Genomic DNA, 7542 nt, shown 5'->3' with positions numbered 1-7542 from the left:
ATAATTTAAATTTCAGTTAAATAAATACAAATAAATGTGGCGTGAATTTTGTTAATTAAGCGTAAGAAGCTTTATTTACAACTTTGGTGACCCCCACTGAAATTTTCCGCCAAAAATTTTCGTAGAATATTTTAATTCTTAAATGTCCTTTTTGAAGGGAAATCATTTTTTTGATTTTCTCTAAAAAAATGTCAAATTTACCCCTAAACAGAGGAACTAGATGATTAAGATCTTCCACAAAAATTATCCCCATAAAATTCCTCAATATAACTCTGACAATAAGAATTCACTCAGACATTAACTTACAACATTTTTTTCATTTAGTATAATGCTCCCTTCGGTTCAAAAAATTAAAACTTTGACCAAGTGTAAAAAAAACCTGACTAGCTGGACTATAAGTTTATTCTACAAAAATTATCTACCCAACATGTCCTTTCACAATTATAGGATCGCTATTCTGTTACAAAAATGCTGTTGGACAATGTTATTTATTGACACTAAAATATTATTCTGATATAGCGGTTATATGGGGGGAAGGTCAATTATGGATCGATACTTACAAAAATTGGTAAATATTAAAAACAACAAATCTAGGTAGTCGTTGTTTCTTGCTCATATCTCAGGCATTTATGAGCCGATTTGATCGATTTTGAATAGCAACATAAGTTGAACTGTAGCGAATATATTGATGTATCAAGCGTGTATATAAGTATTTTGGAGGCTTCGGAAAACTGATTTCTACTTATGAATACTTTAAAAGGATAGTCTTTGCGACTTGCCTTTTAAAATCGTCAATATTTTGATCGTGATGTAAAGTAGCATCCAACCTTAATTTTGATCTCGTAATAACCCAGCAGTTAAGCGAGTAGTAAATGTAAACCTTATACATAGTAATTGTCACTAATATCTGATCACTTAGCTGACCCCAATTTATATATTTCGGGTCACTGCTGGGAAATGACTGTAAGAAGCGGTAACTGTGTATGTTGAGTTAAAAAATCTTTCAATAACGAAATCTCTTATAAATCGGAATTCTTATAAAAACAATTATGAATGGTTTCGTTTCATTTAATGAATTGTTGATACTTTGAAAAAAAATTTAAATTTTTTTGAAGCTAAATGATTTGAAATAATTGTCAATTGCTGATAGAGAAATGAAGAACTTAATGCTAGTTTGTCGATGTCGAAAGATGTAAGTCTATAATATTTAATTTTATTTCTATAACAAATTAGACAATATGTTGCCCATTGTCGACAAAAAATTATATTTTTATTAAAAACTTGGAAAATGCATATTTTGCAAGTTTTTAACAAAAATTTGAAGTAAAATATTACCAAATATGCATTATCAATAAAATATGCAAAAATATGCATTAGCAAATCGATGCCATTTTACAGCAAAATGTGCGATTCGGATAGATAATTAGACTACATTGTATTTGGACGTTCGAGAAAAAACATGCATTTGCATATAAATCCGCCCCTATGAATAAGCAATTATAAATATCATAGATCTATATATATAAAATACAAAAAAATGTTTCTACCTATGTCCGTTATAGACTCTGAGACCATCCCACCGATTAGTTCCAAACTGGTATCATTGGAAAGGAAATTTTCTGAATATACAAATTATCTACCCTAAATACTACATTAGGTCCATTCGGTGCTTTCATAAAGAAGATTTTCGAATTTTCTCATACAAACATTTTTCATATATATGTATACTATATATATATATCATATATATATACGGACCGGGTTCAGCTAGTTTTTAATAAAAATGCCAAAAACAAGTGAAACAAGTCAGATAGCTATATTCAACTGTGCTGAATCTTATGTACCCTTCACCAAATTATACTTTTAAACAAAAATTGTATATATTTTTAGGTAAACAAAATTTAAAAAAAAAAATAATTGTATTGAAAATTTTTTTTTTTAATTTTAAAATAATCTTTTTTTAAATTTTTAAAATATTTTTTTTTTTAAATTTTCAAAATTTTAAAATTTTTTTTTTTAATTTTTAAGTGGACAAAATTTGATGCCATATTTTTTTTTAATTTATTAATGAAAAAATTGTATTATAAAAAAATTTTTTGTTGAAAAAAATACGAGTTAAAAATTAATTTTCCCGATTTTGACCCATTCTGGTCCGACGATGAATAGTTTTTCCCTCTTGACTTAGATTTACACTGTTTAGTTATGACAAAACAATAAACACTATTGTAAAACTATAGTACTTTATGACAATATGACTTCATAGCACATTGTGTGAATACCCCAATTAAGTAAAGAACAAAATAAATGAGGTTTTTCATTGAGAATGCTGAAAATATAACTTATTCCCTTCCTGGTAAATTATATTATTGCATAACATTTCTCTTGTCGTGAGAGCTGCTTTTTTGAAACGTCAAAATAAAGTAATTGTCTTTAACAAACGGACGGACGGACATGTGTATGGCAGGTAGTAATCGCAGTGGGCATAGGAGCATAGGTTTTTACCCAACATTTCTCTTACATACCTATTACAACAACTTGTACAAAAAATCAGCATTACCAAATCTTGGTTTTTGTCGTCCTAAATTCACAAAACGAATACGCAAAAACTCGCCCATACGCCCATATTGTAGTTGAACAACAAACACTCTTGCGAAGTTGTCATCCTATTGCATTTGTGGTAGATTGTGAGCAAACGCGGCAACCATCTGAAACCACGGGGCGATGTGAGATGCCTATGGCTTCCACTATCTGTCGCACTTTCAATCTCCTATTGGGCCAACACCATATCGTGATTTTTTTAAATTGTTTCGGGGGACCTCAACTGGTCGTCCAGAAAGTTCGGCATCTTCCGAGCATTTAGGGCCACAACGAAATTCATTGAAATTTAAGGTGCAGAGCACACGAAATTCACTTTTTTCCATTTTCTCCTCAAGTCATGAGATAGTCAGTCTGCTAACACTGGCTGTCAAACACAAATTAAAGGATGCAGCTTGTTTAAATTTTGACATGAGTCAACTGACAGATGCCTGTTGACAGAAGCAGTGTTCAGTGAAAAGGCGGGAAATTCGAAAAGTCACGTACTTATTGATTCCCTCGTACATTTTATTTTTATCGAATCAGTACTTTCGAAGTTAGATGAATATTAAAATCATTTTTCAATTATTATTTCTTTATAGCGCCACTGTGCTTATGGCGGGCACGATATATAATGCCGCCACAGACTCGGTTGTATTTGTAAAGAAACAAATATAATATGACAGTTTGTTTAATTAACAGTATTTCGTTAGCTATTACTTAAACAAATATTTAATTAAACAAAAGAAACAGAATTTAACGTCTTTAATTTAGATAAATACTACATTTAGCAAGAACTCCTCTCCTACAGAACATTTCATTTTAAAAACTGATGAAATTGTGGTAATATCAAAACAATAATTTACTGTTATTGAAATCTTATATTTGTAATTAAATGTAGATAAAATATTAAAAGTTAAATGCTTGACTTATTTTCCAAAAAAAAAGTTTATTAGTTTTTTTGTCTATAAAAAAAAAAACAATTTTCTAATTCAGTGATTTTGAGTGAGTTCCCGGTAGTTTTAAAGGTGGTAAATGCTAACATTAAAGTAATATATCGCCACAGATTTTCAGGTTGAACTTACCAGAATCTTTGTTTACATGTATCTTTTCCAGAGTAAGGTTATGTAGAGACCCCCAATGGGACCTCTCTGCATTACCAAATAACAATAGATGACAAAATGATAAATCTGAAATTTACTATAAAAAGTGAGGTGTTAAATTCTATTAAATGAAACCAGTGTTAACTTCCCCAGTCAAAAGCCTTGTAGGTAGGTTAGTGGGTAACTAGCGAAGTGAAATAAAATCCATGAGCTGCCGGGTTGTAAAAATATAATTTTGAATGTATTGGTATTACTGCCTGTAATTTCTCACATACTTTCATCAACATTTAACAAAGTACATATGGGAATTTGTTATTTATATTTTTTTTCCACATAAAACCAAAATAAATCTTTTAAATGTGTACTTACTTAACAATTAAATATTCAAAACACGCACAATTTATTCAGTATTCTTTGTTTAAGAATACATATGGGACGATACCCCATTTAGCGGTTGAAACAAAAAGTGGGTTTGTCTGCCAAACAAGGAAATATTTTAATTCTTTAGTATTTTTACGTTTTACTTTTACAGAAGATTTTTACTTAGCTACAAATTACTATAATTTATGCAATAAAAAAGCTAAATACTATAAATTGAAATAAAACTGCAAAATATTTGGGGGATTCAAACGGTCTGCTATTAGGTCATATTGTCATAATGTCATAATGTCATAATGTCATAATGTCCTAATATATTATGATAATTTAAAAAAGATTTGTTGAGCTTCAAATAAAATAATTCTAAATTAATAAGACTAATAAACTTGTTTTGTCACAACAATCATAATATATTAGCACATTATGAAAATATGACTCAATATCAGACCGTTTGAATCCACCAAATATATAAAAGACACTTGTTATGTTTTAAACAAATTGTCATTTGTTTAACACATTAAATTCAAACAAATTAAATTCCAATTAAAAAATCAACAATGTTTTGTAATTGTAATTATACCCTACAACACCATAGAGGGTATATTTCGTTTGGGTTGATGTTTGTAAAATCCAAAAATATTATTCGAACACATACCCTAAAAAACGAAAGACTACCGGGCGACTCATTAAAACTCATTTGAAGAGTTTCATTTTTTTTAGCAAGAAAATAAAACTCCAAAATAGTTTCATCCGAAAATAAAACTCATTTGAGGAGTTTTATTTTCGGATGAAACTATTAAAAAGGGAGTTTTAATTTGCCGTCATAAAATAAAACTCTTTTGAGGAGTTTTATTTTTCCCGTCAGAAAATAAAACTCATTTGAAGAGTTTTATTTTTCCAGCTAGAAAATAAAACTCATTTGAGGAGTTTTATTTTTCCCGTCAGAAAATAAAACTCATTTGAGGAGTTTTATTTTTCCAGCCAGGAAATAAAACTCATTTGAAGAGTTTTATTATTCCGGTCAGAAAATAAAACTCATTTGAAGAGTTTTATTTTTCCAGCAAGAAAATAAAACTCATTTGAGGAGTTTTATTTTTCCAGCAGGAAAATAAAATTCATTTGAGGAGTTTTATTTTTCCCGTGAGAAAATAAAACTCATTTGAGGAGTTTTATTTTTCTCGTCAGAAAATAAAACTCATTTGAGGAGTTTTATTTTTCCAGCAGGAAAATAAAATTCATTTGAAGAGTTTTATTTTTCTCGTCAGAAAATAAAACTCATTTTATATAAATTAACACCTAAAGCTTGCCGCTGCACAGTGGGAGAAATGGCCAATCTAGTGGCGCTTTAAGGAAATTTTAAATTTTAGAATTCTGCTAATTTTTTTTATTTTTTTGGTAACTATGAAACCAACGGTTTCTTTGTTTTTTTTTGTTTTGTTTTGCTCTCGATATTCGCCCACCTGTGAGGTAAATTCTCAGCGAGTTGTTAAGTTTTCCCTAATTTATTTGACACGTAAAAAACACAAGGTAGTCATGTTATATATCAATGGATAGAGGATTTTGTCTACTTTTCAAAAATGTATATAACTTTTGACAATTAAAAAATTCATGGAATACTTTTTTGAAAAATATGACAAAAAATGCTTTTTATTGAGTTTTTGCATAGATACAAATTTTTCATATTGAAATAAAATTTTGATTTATGAATATTTTGTAATGAAATTTTACACTTATATAGATTTTTTTATTGAAAATGGAAAAATAAAAACAAATTTTGAAATTTATAATCAGGAATCCCGCAATTCCCAAAAAAAGAATTGAAAAATCCCAAAAATGGGATTTTTTCGTTTTTTGGCTATAATATCCATACCAGGGGCGGGGTTATCGGAATCCTTTACAAAATGATTAAGAACATATTGGGCCATCTAAATTAGGTTACTATATTTTTATATCGAGTATGCGATTTAAGAATTTTTGCCCTAAAGTTGAATTTTACATTAAAAATAGGCATTTTTTGAATGGACCTTTTCCCCTAGGTATCAAAAAGTATACATTTTTTTTCATTTAAAATATTTGACGTAAAGTTAGCTTTTCAAAAAGTACAAATTCATTATACATCCTCTTAGAAAATTTTTAGATAACTTAAAAAGAATAAAAGTACTTTTTTCCCAAAAAAATAGCAAAAAATCGAAAAATCTTTTTTAAATTTTTTAAATTCAAATGCATGTAACTTTAGACCCAGTCATGATTTTGAAACAATTCTTTCTTTATTTGATATATACATTTGTTGTTAAACCTATAAAATAAAAATGGTGAAAATCGGAAATTTTTGGAATCGCGGTCATCAAAAAACTGGAGTAGGGTGGGTAAAAATGTTGAAAATTTAATTTTCAAATGCGAATATCTCCTAAGCTATAAGAGATAATTGATATCTACGAGGTTTTATGTAGAGTTCGACGAGAAGATTCCATATACGTAATTTTTTTGAAATCGGAACACAAACGAAGAAATAGAAACATTTTTAAAATTGAACATACCCGAGGTGTCCTACTTTGGGGACCCCTGGCCCCGCTTCTGGTGGGCCCATGAGGCCCAAATTCAAAACTTAAACTCAACAATACTTCCTCTTTGCGCATGTGAAACTTCATTCAAATCGGATTAAGCGTTTAGAAGTTACAGATTTATTTCCCTCTATTTTTTTCTCATACCACTGTGGGGCGTTTTACGCCAATACTCGTTTCAAATGAATCAGTTGAGTTCTATACAGGTCAGATCAGGTCAGATTTCAGCAGCTCATAATAGATAGGACCCTTTTGCTTCCACCAAATACAGAGCATTACCTGCTGGTTGGCCGGGCTTTACATACGATCTCTTATGCTTTGGGTTATCGTAATGGATCCATTTTTCATCGCAAGTAATGATTCGTGGTAAAAATTATTTTCTTTTATAGCGCTCAAGCTTCATGTAAAATCTTCTTTCATCTTCTTCTTTTTTCCGATTTTGACTCGTTGCTCACGGTTTCCTGCTTTTGGATGAATTCTGCATTTTCGAAGCAAAAGAAAAAAAACTAAGTGTGAATAAATGACAGATATGTGCTCTTAAAAATGACCGCCTTCAAAAGATACGCCATTTACTGTAAATCCGGAATTTGTAAGTCATACACCCAATAGTTTAGTCCGTTAGATAATTCATGAAACTACTAGAAGATGACACTGTGTATATGCATAGTAACAGCGAGTTGCAGAGCTGTTAGTATATCGTAGCCGTGCTTAAAGTTAACATCAACTGTATTACCAGTGTATTCTTGTAAATTATAAAGTATATTTTTAAAGTGAATATTTTAAAAGAGAGTGACAATTTAAATTGTTGTGTTAATTTAAATAAATAACGAATTGTTACAATTTTTAAACTACTGATCGCTTTTATATGCAATTAATAGAATACGGTTTATTTAAAGGAAATAAACCACCGATTTTAAAAGGTAAAA

The sequence above is a fragment of the Calliphora vicina genome, chromosome 2 (genome assembly GCF_958450345.1).
Source record: "Calliphora vicina chromosome 2, idCalVici1.1, whole genome shotgun sequence".
Lineage (NCBI taxonomy): Eukaryota > Metazoa > Arthropoda > Insecta > Diptera > Calliphoridae > Calliphora > Calliphora vicina.
This window is presented reverse-complemented; position numbering follows the sequence as displayed.